We start from the raw sequence: 18,443 nt of genomic DNA, 5'->3' as shown, positions 1-18,443 counted from the left end.
TACCTGCCCTGTATGAGTGTTGCTATTCATGTAAACTAGGAAAAACATTTAAGATTGTTCTTTGATTCATTTTCTTTTCTTTTCTTTTCTAATACTCACTTTTGGTATAATCCTCTGCTATATTGAGATTTTAAAAAATATGAACATAATACAGAGCACAATGCATTGCACACTGAAAGAGAGAGTAGAAAAAATGTACAGGATTTTTGAAATGCCAATTTCTGAAATGTTCCAGTTATGTGCAAACAGCCTGGGTAGCTGTAGTACACAATTGCCATCTGAACATCTATTTTTCCAAGCATTAAAAGGGGTGATGTGTACATTTTTCATGTGTAATTAGGCAGAGTAATGTGATCCCTTTCTGCAGTCAAGCTGCCATGTGCTGTAGCCTCACTGAATAGCTTCCAGATTTCAACTCAATCTCTTCTGTCTAGACTCTACGTTGCTGCTCCCCTCACCCCCGCCTTCTGAGCTTAAAGCAGGCTCCAATACAGAATGCCAAAACCAGAAGATTTTGTCCCTTTCTCATAAAGAATTGGGACTGATCTCCCAGAGGCCAGACAAGAGCTGGATCCCAGACTTTTTAAGACACGTGTCATCTGAGACTGACTTTAAAGACTCTGCGAGCTTCTCAGCAGGTCATGCAAGCACAAACAATGATTTAAAAAATATGGCTTTCATTAAAAAGTGAGTATTTTTAGAGAGGTGTGGCTCAGTGGAAATGAAAAGGGAGGGTGGAGAGAGTATGAAAGCAATTCCAATGAGACAGAAAGACAAGCTGCAGCATTATTTACATTATTTATTGAAATGCAGAATGTTCTCCTTAAAAATCTGCTTTGGGGACTGAAACAAAATGAAATAATAGATGTTGTTCCAAATCCAGGTGCATCGTGTCCAGAGAATATTTATAATCAAGACTAAAGTACAGTTGATTTAAACCAGAAAGAAGTCTCCATGGAGAAATTTGCAACTTTATTATACTTTCTGGAGTAGATATTACAGACTTAAACACTAAGCTTATTGTAAGGGATTTGCAGAAAGGTTTTAAAATTGTTCCTCAGACCTTTAAAGAGAAGATAAAGTGGGAACAATTTAAAATATTGACTTTCAGTCTTTCTGCAGTTAATTTTTTCTAGTATTTCTAGTATCTTTATTCCCTGTTAAATAATCTCCATGCACACTACTTAAAATGCAATTTCATTTATTTAAAATCTGATAGTCCATCTTCTCTCCTTAGTCTTAAAATAAATTGAAAATAAAAAATAAACCATAAAGGAGCCTCACTAAATGTAGCTCATTCTCTAATGTCCTTTTTGCATACAGTATTTAGTTCACAACTTTTCTACAAGTTGAACTGCAAGCTGCCAACGCCTTCCAAAGAAATATACATGAGCTCTTACAATTTATTATTATGGGTTTTTTTGGAAATCAAAATAATTCAACTTTGTAACATTTTCTTGCTATCTCTTTGTGGATGGGACATAAAGCAGTTGTAAATATTTAATTCAATTTCAAGGCAGATGATAGTCTAAGCTGAAAATTAGTCAATATCTACATTTAATCCATTTTTTTTTAAAAAAAATACAAAACAAAGCAATTCTATAACACAATTCACGTTTTATGCACGTTGCACTGGATCATTTCCCAAGGCCCTAAATCTTCTGGATTTCATTTTGCACAGTGGCAATTTAGTGTCTTTTAAGGCTTCCCTAGAAAGGTGCAGGAGAAAAAAAAAGTCCCTTCTCCCTTAGATATTTTTTTCCTATCCCTCCTCCCAATAATGGGAGGAGGAATCAAAATAAATGGTATCTATATGAATAATTATGCATTTTTTTCTCTCAGAATCTTTCCATCCTGATTACTCAGAGAAGTTGATAGTCATGCACTTGGTAAGCTTTGTTTGGATTTCAATCCAGGAATCCAACATCTGGAAGTTGCAACAGACAGCAAGCAAGGCCCGTGTCACGTATCAGTGCCAGGATTTCAAATTCCTTTGGCATTTTGGTAGCTTCTCTAGCTGTATGCTTTATGCTTGCAGTTCTAGGTGCAGCTATTAAGGCTTCTGTACGTTCTTGTGTTCTTAGTTCTTTGATAGGCTTTGTAATACAAGCATACGTCCACCACTTTTCATTCTTTTTGACTGTTGGGTGTTTGTATGAAATGTTTCCTTTCTGTTTAATACCTTTGTCTGAAAGTTTTCAATCAGCACTTTCCCATTTGTTCTCTAAAATAGAAGTTCTCAACCTTTTCTCATGGTTTACCAATCATTCTGTCAAAAACACCTGCATCCCACATCATATGATAGAAACTAAGAATCTCCTTTTCTTGGAAGGATATTTCTATCCTTCTCAGGCATTTTGTTATCCTTGATACTAAGTTTTAAAACCTTAAGAGTGCAATGACTTCATCCATGCATCATTTAGATTATTTCCAATGCATATGTAAAAATTGAAAATTCTTGCTCTAAAATCTTGAAGATAAGGGTTTTCTATCTAGATTGGACTCCAAGAAGCAGTAAATAATAATAGATGCCCCCTTATACTTTCCATTCAGCTGAGTAGAACTTTATCTTTAAAATATTGATATCTATCTATCTATCTATCTATCTATCTATCTATCTATCTATCTATCTATCTATCTATCTATCTATCAACCTACCTACCTACCTACCTACCTACCTACCTTCTTCCTCTTCATCGTCATCATCATCATCATCATCATCATCATCATCTCATCATCATCTCTGCATAGTCTTATTACTTGAAAAAATATTTCAAGGGTTTTTATTTAAAAGAAGCTTCACTCAATCTTCTGTTTCAGTATATGCAGCAGAAGCCAATACAGCCAGATAGGAAGGAAGCTTCTGCAGCCAGGCCAACTTCTTAGCTTCTTTCTGGCTAAGACTGGGGATGGGTGAGGGCACGTCCCAGAGGGAGCAGGAACACCTACCTTGCTTGTAGACTTTAGTTGGCCTTGTGCTGCCTTCTTTTCCCATCCCACTCTTTTCTGCCACGTGACTAGGAAGGAGAGAAACTACTCCAGAAAGCAAATGGAAACTTTTGCCTAACCCCAAAAGAATTTATTTTCTAAAAGGAAATTGGCTCATTTTCTAAATAAGCTTGAAAGTGTCAAGTAAGCAAGCTCCGGCTATTACAGAGCTTTTAATGAATCAAAAGGCCTGAAAATAAAAGCCAATACTTTAGCATTCAACAAGATTTGCGTAGCACAGGCCATGTGTTAGAAAGAATTGGCAGGAGAGTGCTCAGCTAGTCTATGAAGAATGAATGGCTGGTTAAGAAAGATGCTTATTGGAGATATTGTAAAGAAAAAAGCTGCCAGTTTCTTAATTAGAAAAAAGCTTGAAAAAGGTTCCTGGTGGTTTAGACTTCTCCCTGAATTAAGTCTTATCTTCTGTGCATCCGTACAAGAGCGGTGACCTTGACCTGTTGTGGCACCGTGTTTAATCATTGGAATAGATCAGCTCTTCATTACAACTGCTGAAAAGGGAGAAAGGGGTGTTTTGGTACATACTAGAGAACATTTGTTGTCTAAAATTAATGTATTTTTATTTACAACAGATAATTCGCATACAAAGACATTAAACCCCTTCCTAGGACACACTCCAACAGTTGCTGCCCACTTCTTTGCTCTCTCCCCACCATACTTTCTTTTGCCCTATTCTTTTGTCAGTATGAGTATATTTAAAATCATATATTATAGTAACTAGTGTAGATAGATAGATTTTATATATTCAAAGACCAAAGTTAACTACTTTATTATAACATTGACATACTGACATTATTTTCAATACACGGACAATATAGGGTTTGTGATCTTATCCTGCTCATCTAATAAAAAGCGAGAAAGTGTGAGAACAGAAAATTCGACCATTAAAACTCTGATATTTTTAATTTCTCTACTCTTATTGTAACCCTATTCTTAACATTTTTTTTTTCATTCTTTACTTGAAATTATGCTTCTCAGGTATGCTGGCATTTCCATCTGTTTTCCATTATTTCTTGCTTCTTTTCTCTTGAACTGGTAGTTTAATTAACATTTATTCTGAGGTTAATTCCTTTGCTCTTTTCCTCAGTCGTGATATTGGGAAACCTCACATCTTATGTTTCCAAAATAGATTTTATCTAAAGGATTTGATAATCTAGTCTGCCATATTTTTCTTCCAGGGTATTCGACATTGTTAAAGAAAATAGAATGGTAACCACTTCCTGTAATACAATTTGCCCAAGACCTTTACTTGAAAACTTACTGCTCTTTTTATTGTCCTTTGCTTGATGAAGATTCAGTGGGTAAAAACAAGGAAACACTCTTCTGAAAGGTCATTAAAATCTTCTTTTCCCCCCTTCTGTGGGCATTCGAAAGATGGTTTTCTTCCTATTTTTTTATGCTCTCCTTTATGCATTTTTGGTTACATTTCTTGAATGTTATTCCACCCTCATCTCTGTATGTACGATATTTAAGATATTGTAAATAAATTTTAATGAAAAGGGGGAATGAAACATTTATCATAGATGTATATCATTTTTGGGGAATCATATATGAATGTATGTACATTACCTAAGCATTTCCATTCTTTTTTTAGAAAGATTTTTTGTTAAGTTTCAAAAATAAAAAGTTAAAATACAAAATTGCAATGAAAAGGGAAAAGTGGGGAAGGGGGCAACGCCCCCCCCAGGTAATATAGAAAGAAAAAAATGTTACTCCCCACTCTCTTCAATACAGATACAATTATAAGATAAAATACATTCTTTAGCTTAACAAAAAAGATACAAAGCTAAAAAGTCAAAGCGATACATACCAAACAATCTAATCACAACAACCAAGCTTTTCCATTCTAGACCGGAATGGCTGATTCAACTTGTGATCTAAACTAAATTCATGGAGGCCAATGGGGACACAATAATCTCCTATTTTTGCTCTTAGGTTAGGATTGTAAAATGTGGGAGCAGAATGATTAACTGTGGAAATGCAACATAAGATTCAATGATCACAGTATTTTGAATATTTATATATTATTCATATTTAAATTCTACATGGTGATTGAAAAATCCTATATGTGAATAACAGAAAAAAATGATCACAATCAACACATGGAGGCATAATTTAGTAAAAAAAAAAGAAAAAGAATACCATGCATCAGCAAAGGAACTGAATTATAGTAAAGGCAGAAGGTGTTTGTGTGGGGGAAGTCTAGTCTCTTTTTCACACATGACAAAACCCTTTTAAAATGATGAAGGAAAGGCCTTGGTCAAGGCTCCCAAAAGCATAGCCTGGAAGCAGCATGCAGACCATCGTCTCTCTTTTTGGATCCCAGAAACAGTTTTCTGAAGCGATGCGGCTTAAAATGCTCTTCTTCTTACATTGTGGGATTTGGGGGATGGGATTTTGATTTTCTACAGGTGTCTTAAGCCTTGCAGCTAATTAAGGCAACTATTTCTTCCCCTAAAAATCCTGTAAATGTCTTCCAGTGTGACACTGTTTCATCATCTTTTGCCATGCCTCAAAATCCTGTTGCAGCATCAAGTCAATCCTAAGGAGATGCAAGTGGTCCAGTGCTGAAAAGACTACTGTACTCTGATATGTCTCCCTCTATTTTCCCAAATAAAAGTTTTCTATAAGAAATCTATGGTTCAGATATGAACAAATTGATGACTAAAGAATTTATTTCTAGTAGCTTTCCAATACATTCAGTTTGCAAAGGTATGAGGAGTGGTACATTTTCCAATACTTAGTATGACTATCCTCTACACTAGTGGTTCCCAAATGTTTTCCCTGCCACCTTCTTGCCTACCAGACCACATCCATAGTGCTGTCTGGTTTGGCTGCTTTGTGCAGTGTGTCCAATCCAGACCAAGTTACCAAAACAAACTTTCCAACTTTAATTCCAACTTTGGACCACAAAATAAAATAACACTCTGTTTTCATGGAGATATTTTTCATTTTATTCTCTGGATCATTTATGTGTCATTTAAGTGTTTATTGTTCATATTTTTGTGCATAGATTCTTGTCATATACAGTAGATGTTGTAAAAAGTATTTTTTTCACTCCCTTGGTTCTGATGCCCCCCATGCTGCCCCTCCTGGATCTTCTACACTTAGAGGATGGCAGTACTAGCCACGCTGGCAAACCCTGCTCTACAGTGTTGTTGCTTATTCAGATTTGTGCAGGTATATCTTTCCCTATCCTACAGTTGTAACCTTAATTGGCTTCCAAAATTTAAGACAACACAGTAGTTTTTAGAAAAAGCCAGAGTGCTTGTTTTTTAGGACATCCTGTACTAAGTCAAAAATGAATGGAGCTCTTGACAGTTTGTTAGTCTCAAACTTGTAGAGGGGCTAGTGGGTACAATTGTGATCATTTATGGCCTATGATTCCTTAAAAGTACTATCTAAAAGTGTTATTTTGAAAAAGAAACAGCTAATGTTACGCTGGATAGAATAAAATTCCAAGTTAAAGCATGATGACATAATAATTGTTTGAATTTATTTTGTCTATTGTCTTTTTTAAAATTACTTTGCTCCTTGGAGTTTTAATGTTTATGTAATAATAATACAGTTATAATATGGTTGTGTAGTTTATATACAACACAACAAAAAATATTTTGTAAAATAAGTGTTTTAAAAAGCCTTGTCTAATTGAATGGAATTATCTCAGAATGTTTAAAATATTAGAATTTGTCATTAATATTTTAGACCTGATTATACAATGTACCAGAAACCTAAAGAAAAAGGTAAGAATTGCATTAAGTAAAGGCAACATTGTTAGGTCTAAGCCGAGGATATCTATGGCATACACATTACCATACTCATGCATGTATGTAAAACCCTCTCCCAAAAAAACCCAGGAACATGGACATTTACACAAATCTTTACTCTATTTCTGTACATATGCACACATACCAACCACTCCTCCACACATCTCAGTTCCTCCCAGTGTCCTTTTCCCCTTAGCACTCTATCTCCCCAAAAACAGATACTCTGTGAAAAGAAAAGAGCTGCCTCTTTCCTCTCAGGAAACCAGTTAAAAACAGAAAATATATTATGTGGAACTGCAATATTGACCCCAAGTTTGAATACCATCAAGGGATGCTAGTTCTGTCTTTGCAGGGCAGCTGATCTGTAGTACATACGTGGTCAACTCTTCCAACACATCAAAATTATGTGTAGATCCTGTTCTAGATATATTGGGCAAGGGGGGAGATTGGCATAGTTCTTGGTCATTTGTAGATTAAGATGTATCTAAATGTAGAACACCAACAGGGACCTAAGACTTTAGAGGTAGATAAACTATTATGCTGATCCATCTTAGAGACAATGGCTCCTGGAAGTTTCCTCTTGATCTCATCTTGCTTACTAAAGGACATATAGGGAATGTATTTGACCACTACCAGATGCCTTTTCTTCTCAATTCATCTGATTCTTTAAAATGATGTATTTGGTAACACATGACTAGATGACAAATAGCAACAAATGACTTATTAATAAAAAAAAAATCTATACTTCAATTTATGTCCTCTTATAATTTGTAATACAAATGTGTAATGTTAGTCTGCCACAATGCTCAAGTGTAATCCCCTGTTTAACACCAAGGAAGACACAGAACAGGAGGCAATAAATTGCCATGCTCAGAAAGAAAATTCAGCATCTTTCTGTACTGTCATGGCTGAAGCACTCTCAAGTTGAGGGTGCAACATTTCAGTTTCCTTATAGTCAGAGGACAAGTCTGTACTAACATTTTGGAGAATTGAGGTTTCTGATCTTTACGGAATATTAGCTAACTATCTGCAATAGAGATTAATTAGAATATTTTACATCTTATCTGACTAAACTGGTTCTTTCAATCAAATTAGAATCCTCTTTAATGGTTGATATGAGGAAAAAAATTGGATCCCCCAATTATGCCTCCTGGTTAGAAAGAGTAAAGGTCAGACTATCCAATCATATAAACATTCCTCCTTTGTGACTATGTCCCCACTGGATTTTCTGAAATATTACCTTTTTTAAATTCATTTTTTATTCTATCATGTAATGTTCATTTATAAATGACTAAATAATTGTAATAAAGGAAGTTAATTTTTTTGTGTAGCATATTGATATTCTTAGATTTAGAAATGTTTTATTAAGTTCTCCAACAACGGATGATATCTGCTGCTTGTCAACTCTACAAATAAGCATGGCTGCAGCCATTTTTCCTACTCATTTTTGGTTGCCACATAGAGCGGAGGGAGGGAGGTTGCCCAGGTTCTTCGCTAGTCTAAATAATCTTTTGTCCCATGGGAACCAAGGTCATTGGCTGCTCCCGAGACTGAAGGCTGGGCGTTGCATAAAAAGCCCACCAAGAAGATATATTGAAGAATGTAGTTGCTTGCATAGTTTTAGGGCTGGGATTTTTAAACTTTGTATTGGGGAATTGTTACATGTGTCTCCAGATTTGGTTTCACTTTTGACATGCCGATACTTTGTAATTAATAAAAATGTTCTTTGAACAATTTGCAAGCTTTGGAGTTCTGCTTTATTCATCTCTGTCTGTCGGAACCATGATACTACTTGCTGTTGGACAGACACCTGACATTTGAATAACAATATCTAGTCACTACTAGAGTGTATCCAACTTTTAAAAACTTATTACACTTATTGTTTGTGAATACCATGTTGCTTTCTATATATTAATGTAATCAATGGATAACAAAGGTTTAAATAAGCAGATAAGCTTTTTGGTTCTGCCCTATTTTTTGCTGTCAAATTGTAAATCTTCTTGATGCTGGATTTATGAGTAGTGTAGACTAAAGTCTATTGGTATGGTAATCATTTTCCATTATGTATCTAAGATGGAATTATTTACTTCCTCATTAGCATATACTTACTATGCCAGCACTATTTATTTTGATATTGAACTAGTTTGGAAGCCATAAAATCAAGACAAGAAATTTATGCTCTGAAAACTTGCAGAATAAGAAGCAGAAGTTATCCTGCAGTGTCTTTCATAACTGAATCAATATTGTTTAAGACAGTGGATTGCTTCAAATTTCAGTTCTTACATCCATAGTGAACAACCACTCGATCTTTAAAATATCCAAAATTATGAAATTTACAAAGCTTTCTTAAAATAACTATAAATGAAGCAATGAAATCTCCAAATTGGAGGATTTAAATCTTTAAAGATTGCTTTATAGAGTTTCAAAAGAAAGAGGGGACTATACTTAGCAAGTGCAGCAGCCCATATAGGGTATTTCATTGAGAGACAGACTGATGTTATCCAGCAACAAATACTAAAATTAATATAAAACATCTTCTGAAGAAACTTTTTCTTCCTTCCTTTTATTTTTTTATATGGATGCTTGATAATGATAACTGTTTAGGAGGTAAAATCTTGATATAGAAATATTTTACAGAGCATTTGGGGTGCAAAGCACCTGGCATTGAGAATGTTATCATTTGGAGATTCTCTAAATATGATGATAGTTAAGCAAAATGGAGTGGAACTAAAAGTGCCTTCAGAAAGATATTTGGAAGATATTAACAAATAATATTTTTGTTTAGGCTTTATTTTTTCCATCCTTAAACTATTATTGGGAGATGGCACTAATAGGCAAGTCATTCTACAGTCTTCTTTTATTAGGTGAAAGGGGCATATCTTTCCTTACTATAGATATGGATGAGCCATGACTAAGAAGAATGGAAATAGAAACCTGACTATTTGGTGATAGCTTCTAAAGTCCTAAAAGTTATAGAGATAGTATTATTGCACATCTTTCTGGATACTTTAGGACCTCTTCCTTCATCATTAATAGTCAGTTCCTCTTGTTTTTAACAAAATAATAGTTGTTAAACTGAACTTGAAAATATCCCATAATCCTCACAAAAATAAAAAAAGAAACCCTCAAGTTGATTTTGACTCTTCTGTTTTACTTTAAATTAGTCTGTCTGTCGGTCTGTCTATCTATTTATCTATCTATCTATCTATCTATCTATCTATCTATCTATCTATCTATCTATCTATCTATCTATCTATCTATCTATCTATCTATCATCTATCATCTATCTGTCATTGGAAATAATCAGAGTTTCAGTTTTCTGCAGAATTTTGAAAGCCATGCAGGTATATGAAAATGCATTTTATAATTATTTTCTTATCTCTTTATCATCATTTTATCACTGAAAATGACAATTCAGTTGCCCTACATTTAACCCAATACCAAGAATATGTGCTGGACATTGATTCTGTTAGATGATCGAGATCCCTTAATGTCTCAAAATCTCATGGTTAAGGAAATATTTATCAAGGCACAAAACTTTCACAACTAAAAAGGCATCGGATATAAAACATGTGAAATGAATAACCAGTTTTGAGTCACGGGGATTAGTTATCTGAAGAGACAGTAGAAAAGTGAATCTCTTGGTTCTGATTTAGAATAATGGAAATTGATGCTTCTGCCTGCACATATGATATGGTTAATAGTTTGCCTTAATTTTTGCCTTCATTCTTATTGTTGACGGCAACAATTTAATGTTGATGGAATCCTTCCTGTCCTACTATCTATTTACTTTATACATGGAAATGACCACCTAGACTGACATTAGTGACATCTCTATGCCAATTTGGTGTGGAAAATATTGAGAAAGCAATAACGAAATACAATGCATAATATCTGAATGTAAAATTTGCAAAATTCAGGTTTTATGCCAGTAGATCTGAACTGCTTGAAAGTGTGTGTAAATTAAAACCCAAAGTAAAATCAAATAATTGAAGAAAGTAAAAAAAAACCCTTAATATTCTCCAGATTATAATGAATACTTAGCCCATTTAAAAGAGAAAGAAATGTAATAAATTTCAAATAGAAAGTAGGATCGTGTAGCTAGGATTTATTCTACCTCCCTACATGTCAGTCCTTCAACATAGAAAACAGATAATTGGAATTCCAAGATTCTGTTATTATATTCTATTTCAATATAATAGATGTAGGCTATAATAACAGAATCTTAAATGCCTGTCCAATTTCTCTTTGCCTCAACACTCTTATACCACATGGAATCAAGATAAGATTATCTTGACTTTCTTTCTCACCCGCTTTTCTTAACAGGGCTGGTTTACTTAATGATTCATGTATTCCATATTTATCTATTAAATAAATAAATATTTATTTAATTTATTTTATCTAATTAAATATTTATTTAATTTATACAACCACCCATGACCCAGTGACTAACAATAAATAAAAATAAGATAAAAACATCAGAATAAATAATAAATAACATAATAAATAACATAGAGAAGCCAAGATTAAAGAATCCAATCTATACAATTTATATAACACTGATAAATGCTCAACCACAAACCCAAGGTCCTAGGTTCAGCAGCAAAATGTTCAAGGCTTCTCCTCTACATCATGTCCCATTGCTCCATCAACTAATGTAATGGTCGGAATACAGCAGGAGCTGAAGAACCAACAGCTCTTCTATGGAAGATTCATTTGTATTTTAAAAAGTTATTTGAGGATTGCTGTTACTGGTTGCAAAGCTTTACTTTTTTAAATTATAGAACCCATCAAGAAATGAGAGGTTCTTTAAGCTAATAGCTATGATAACATAAGGTACATTAGATTTTCATCCAGGTTTTGGTAACGTGGTAAGTTGGAAATAATGAAACTCTGCAAATTTTGCACCACAGCAGTACTTAAGAAGGATTTTTCTCAATATTGCCAGTGCAAAAACATAGTTCAGGAGCCTGTTACAGGTGTCTCAGATCCATTCTTCAGCACAATAAAAAGCTCATCCCCCCCCAATTAAAAAGGAGTATATTTATGGTTTTTTTTTCTTTATAGAATGTGCTATTGTCCAATACTGTCAACTGCTGTCCTTAGCATTAGATCTGGTCTACAGAGTGTCTAAAATCAATATTAATAGACCCGCTGTATTCCCTATCCACCCACCCCTTAGAAACAGGAAATGAAGCCCTGAAGGTTTTTGAACTGAATAAAGAGAAAGGGGGCATATAGTTATCCCCCTGACCTAGACTTGGGGGTCTCTGTGTGCGCATAGGTTTTTTTTAAAAAATCTCATTTTTCCCCCCTGTTATTTTGGCAGACTTTTGGAATGTCTGGGAGCTAAGAGCTTTGCTTCATGGAGCAGAATTCTGAAGCAAGAAAAAGAGAAAGTTATAGACTAAACCACAGAAATGTAAACACGTCTGCAGCTAAAATAACTCTACTTTCATTGAAAACACTCCTTGCTCACAATCAGACTTCTGTGCGCTACGCTCAAGAAGAGCGCATTAATAGCAACCAATTAATACATTATATAAATGTGCTGCTTTCTCCCCCCCCCCCCCCCCCAGAAAAAGTGCCGACGCTTTTAGTCATCATCGTTATTATTATTTTCTTTTTTAAAATAAAGTAGTCAAGTTTCTCCTTGGCACGGCCTCTATCTCAGTAGGAAATTTGGGATCTCAGAGCTGAAAGGGTGGGGGGGGGGGAAAGTGGTTTTCAGTTCAGGACTGAGAGCAGCATCAAACCAATAGGACTTATTGAACAAAAAAAGAAAATTCAATGGGAACCAACGTGGGACAAGAGGGAGCACGGTAAGCCTCCCCCACCCCCGCTTTCTAAATACTATCTTTTTTTGGGATCGGTGGCTGTTAAAAAAATTGTCCGGGTTTCCACACTGCCGAAATTCGTACTTTCCAAATCGAGCTTCTTCTACACATGCTGCCGGTTTATTTCGTTCGGTGTTTAAAATCTGACCCGGGAGAGCAAAACGGAACCTCTTTCTGCGTCTCGTTCGCGAACGTTATCCGGATTTGACCCGCGTTCCGTCAGCGTGATCCGAAGCCGTCAGCTCTAAGCCTGGGCGTCCACTAGGGGTTAGTTTTTCGTCACTGCGACTTAGCACCCGATGTTGACGCGCGGTCCAGCCTCATCCTCCTTCCCTTTTCGACCGTTCCTGCTCTGAGGTCTAAAGCGGAGGGGCTCGAACGCCTGCCTGGATGTGCGGCGGCGGCGTCTGAAACTTCTTGAGACTCCTCCTTTCGTCGCTCCAGGCTTCTGAACCGTCGAAGAGCCAAGTACCCCACTTTCTCTTCTTTATCTTCTGGCAAAAGGGATTTTGAAGGTAATCTGCTCCACCAGTGGTGTGGCTTTTTTGCTTTTTTTTTTTTTTTTTTTAAATGATGGGGTTCGTTTTCATGCTCCCGGAACTCATTCATTAGGACCCGTACCTTAAACGCGATTTCTTGCCCGCCAGCGCTGCGCGCTCGAGCCCCTTCCCCTTTCCAGCCACAGGAATGGTGGTGACTGTGAGGCCGTCAGCTTCTGGGTGCACCAGGCGCCTCCCACTGAAGCCAATGGCCAAACTTTCGTGGATTTGAATGGAGCCGGCTCGCACCCACCCGCAGCCTCCGCTGGGTAAACACACGCGTGGGGCGTGCCAGCACCTTCTTCGCCTCTGGATGCCTGGCCGGGCGCCCCTGTTGGAGAGCTGGACTTCGGCGTTAAGGGGGGGCGCGGAGTTGTGCGGGTCAGCCATGCTTAGAGGCGGGAAGAGGCTCGTGGGGACCGGAGCCCCCGCCGTCCGCAGCTAAACCTTGATGTAAGGGAGTCGTCGTAGTCGGCGAGAGACGGCCACGGACCCACCGGCAGCCCCCTTTCATCCCCGACCTGACAACCAGATCTTGGCCGGGGCAGCGCGCTCCCTCCGCTGGAGGAGGTAAGTTCCCAGAGGCAGCTGTCTCGGGGAAGGGGAGGTAACTGGGGCAGGTCGGCCAGCAGGTGGGTATGGGTCTCCTCGGGGCTCGAGGGCTCGCAGCCTCACGAGTAGGTCGTGAGGACGGTCCAGCGAAGTGGTTCTCCCGCCTTCACGGGAGCGATGCTTTTGGGGTCACCGGACACTGAGGCTCGCCTGATCTGAGTGCCTGGGCATCCGCCGAGTTATGGGACCCTTCAACCGTTCGGAGTGTGTTTGTGTGTGTGTGTGTGTGTGTAGGGGGGGGCGCCTGCCTGGACTTCCAGCACTCAGCCTTTTTTCGACAGAAGGGCTCTGTCAGAGACTCCGTGGCCGTGGTAGATATTCCTATTCCGCCAAACTGAGAATACAGGCCGGCGAACTACAGCTCTCCAGCAATCTAAAGTGCTGGTCTGAAAACCGAGCAACTGGAATAAAACAAGCCACTTTTCTGCGCAAGTGGTAGAGAACAGCCATTTTTTTCCCTATGGTGTTGACTGAAAGAAAAAAGTGAATATTTAGAAAGAAATAGAAAAAAAACAACCAAGAACAGAGGTAGAGTACGGTGAAATAGCTGGTGGTCCATTGATTATGAAAACTGAGCAAAGGAAGACTTTATGTTATTTGCACCAGAGTATTCCACCGTAGTCAGCTTGTCTGGTATTCTTCTGTAATACAAAGGCTATACTCTTCACTAACCTAGACGTCTTTTAATCAGATTGCCTGTTCCTTGTTTTTCTTGGCAATATGACTTGCTCAAATGCTTTCTGGAAGCTACCTGCGAAATGGGGGGATTTTGTCCTAAATTCATCTATACTGTTGTAAAAACAAGAAATGTCTATGTTTGGATCATACTGGAAGAAGAGAAAACACATATTTTTATACATTTAATTTGCTATCCAGCAGTTCTGAAGTTTTTACCAGGACTCTCTCGTTAATTTCCATGCTGCCCCACCCCCTTCTTTTCTTCAGCCAGGCATCTTTATTGACTTGTTGTAGTTATCCCTTTGAAAACTCACTCTTAAGTTATCCAGTAATCCAGTATGGATATTTACATTCACTTGTCATAGTTTCATTCGACTTTTTCCTTTGATTTTCACTCATTTTGGTCATTTGTTTTTATAATGCATTTTATTTCAACTATTAAATTGTTTTCATTTGGCACTTAAATTTCATCTATTCAGTCCTGTCAAATACATTTATTTAGCATTTGTGCAGACATATATCTATATGTACAGACATATATTCAAAGCACACATTTCAATAATTTGGTACAGATTTTGTTCACTATCCAGGGTTTTAGTTTAGTCTTTTAGCCAAAATATTTGAAATAATACAATGGATAAGATTATAGATGTACAAATGTCATTTTCTGATTCAGAAAATTAATTTATGAGAGCAGCAAATTATCTAGTGTAAATCATCCATTTATTAGATAACTTTCAGAATGTAAGTATGTAACTAAAACCAGCAAAAGCCTATTTCTAATTGTGTTCACTACAGATCTACAACCCACTTGCAGTAATTGCTATTTTTAAAATAATAATAAAAAATATCTTGGTATAAATAGCACTATATGAAATTAACAAAACTTTTGAGAGCCAGAATAGTAGTGGGCTGCATTGTTTTCATGTAGGTTAGAGTCCCACTAGGGAAAGAAGAAAAGTTAGGAATATAGACTGCACATGGAGAACTGTCACATTCCTTAGTTTTAACCCTATAAGTACGTAGTTCTGGCTTGTTTGAAGCAAAGGGAACAAAGAGTGCTTTGAGTTCAAATAAAGAGCCAACCAAACATTCCATTAAAATGTTTTTATCTGGTATGAGAATATACTGTTATTGGTTTAAGTTGGATACTGCAGAAATATATTTGTTTTTATCCCTAGAAAGAAAATCTATCTTTTCTCAGTGTTAGAGCATTAAAATGGGAAATTCTAAGAAAGCAAAACAGCTGTTCTGAACTAATTCAGTGTATATTAACTAAGCTCCATTGACTTCAGTAGAATATGTATCCATGTGTGTAACCTAAAACCTTCTTAAATAAGTAATGGCCAGCAAACTAGATGTTTGGGGTACTTCAGACTTTCAGTGTAGGAAAAAAAAATCTTTTCATGGAGCAAAAGTTCAACAAGCTTTTAAGAAATTACACTTGCATAACTTTCATTCCAAAGTGAAACAGATTTTTGTAGTACTATTCATGATTAGATATGGCAATAATTAATGATCTGTTATTGTTAAGTCTTTCTGTAATTTTTTATCAGATAGTTTAATTATTTCTTGTGATTTTAATTTTTTTTGTCTTGATGTATTGAATTAAACTTATAGGATATATCAATTGAGGTGGCAACTCTAGGAGATTTAATCACCTAGAATTTCAGAACTTCACAACTGGACTACCTTGAAAAGAGATTGTGTTTACTTTTTTGATGGTTAACTAAACTGCACTGCAAAGAGGGATATAAAACAAAACCCAATTTGTAAAAAAGTCATTTATTTATATTATGATTGAAAACTTTGTTTTCTTGTTTTATGTTAAAGGCTGAAAAGATTAATAAATGCAGCAGGTTAATGTGCCGAATTATAGGTTCATAATATGATATGTGAACTAAATTACCTAAATTCATTTCATTTATTTTTAATTATGATATTGGCTTTAAGTAATCCACATGTATTTAATTTATAGAACACACCTCAGATTATTTTCTAAATAATTACCTTTCTTGTTTAGTTTCACCAAAAATGTCATCTTGTTAAAAGATTTTGTTTATTTTTCAAAGGTCTGAATTTGTGGTGATATGAACACTAAGACAGAAATGCAATATAGCCATTATAAAATGAGATTGCTATGAATGTTTCTCTTTCTATAGAAATAGTTGATATTACCTGATTTTGAAAACCTTATATACTGTATAGTGATACTTAAAGTTTGTGAACCCCTTTGAATTTTCAATATGTCCACATAAATATGGTCTAAAATCTGAGCTGTTCTTCACTAAGCCCTAAAATTAGATAAAGAGAAGCCAATTTAATAAATGAGTCAAAGACATTTTACTTGTTCATTTATTTATTGAGGAAAATGGTCCAAAGCCACATGTGTGGCAAAAGTATATGAACCTTTGCTTTCAGTATCTGGTGTGCCTTCCTTGGGCAGCATAAAACTGCTACTAAACACTTTCTAATAACAGTTGATCAGTCCTGCACATTGCCTTTGAGGAGTTTTAATCTACTCCTTCCTACAGAACAGCTTTAACTCAGGGATGTTGGTGGGCTTCCTCATTGGCGCTGTCTGCTTCAGGTCCATTCACAGCCCTTCTATAGGATTAAGGTTAGGACTTTGACATGGCCATTCCAAAACATTAAGTTTCTTCTATTTTCTTTGGTCATTGTGACTTGTGTGTTTTGGGTCATTGTTTTGCTCCATGACCCGTGTTCAGCTTCAGTCCATTCATGAACAGATACCCTGACATTTTTCAATAGAATTTGTTGGTACAATTCAAAATTCATAGATGCATTAAGGATGGCAAGTTGTCCTGGCAGCAACCATCATGTTTCACAGAAAGGGTAAAGTTTGTACGGTGGAATGCAGTGTTTTCGCCAAACATAATACTTTTCATTCAAGTAAAAAAAGTTCTATTTTGGTCTCCTCCATCCAAAGAACATTCTTCCAATAGCATTCTGGCTTATCCACATGTCGTTCACAAATTGTAGATAGGCAGCAACATTCTTTCTGGGGAGTAGTGGCTTTCTCTTTACAACCCTGCCATGCATATCATTGTTGCTCAGTGTTCTCTTGCTGATGGTCTCATGAACAATGACATTCACCAGTGTAAGAGTGGTCTTAAACATTAGTTTAAAATTCTTTGAGATCTCCCAGAATATTATACACCTTGTCCTTGATATATATTGGTTGGTTCACCACTCCTGGGGAAAGTAATAATGGTGTTTGTTTTGCCTTGTTTTGCACAGAAGACTGGTGGAATACCAGCTTGGTGAGCATCATCACTGTTTTTCAAAGGTCCTCAGAAATCTCCTTTGTTCAAGCCATAACACACTTCCACATACTTCTGTTGTGAAAATCAAACTTTAATAATGAACACACAGAATTCTGTTGTTTAAATAAAGTAGGACCTGCCACACAAATATCTGATTATCACCTCATTGATTGAAGCACTTAATTCTAATTTCTCTATCAAATGAACCGATAATTTTAGAGTTTCACATATTCTTACCTCACAGAAATATGTAGTTTTGGATCATTTTCCTCAATAAATAAATTAACAGGTACAGTGGTACCTTGATACTCAACTGCTCCGAAACTCATTGAACTCTGTACTCAACACATTTTGATGCAAAATTTTTGTCCCAATACTCAGCGTTTGTTTGGTACTGAATGCACAAGCTAGAATTTGTCGGTGTCAGCTGCCTTGTGACTCACTATATTATTCCTTATGGGAAAAATTTGTTTGGTACTCATCAGTTTTGGTACTCACTGAACCTCCCCACCCCAGAATCAATTAACAATGAGTACTAAGGTACCACTGTATAATATTTTTGACTTATTTGTTGAATTGTGTTCTCTTTATTGGGAGGTATGGAGAAGATGACATTTTAGGTCATATTTATGCAGAAATACTGAAAATTCAAAAATATTCACAAACGTTTAAGCATCATTGTGCTTGCAATCAACATAAATGAACTAAAAATTATAT

The sequence above is a fragment of the Protobothrops mucrosquamatus genome, unplaced genomic scaffold (genome assembly GCF_001527695.2).
Source record: "Protobothrops mucrosquamatus isolate PMUCROS unplaced genomic scaffold, P.Mucros_1.0 scaffold197, whole genome shotgun sequence".
NCBI lineage: Eukaryota > Metazoa > Chordata > Lepidosauria > Squamata > Viperidae > Protobothrops > Protobothrops mucrosquamatus.
The sequence above is the reverse complement of the archived record's forward strand: the minus strand, read 5'-3'. Positions refer to the sequence as shown.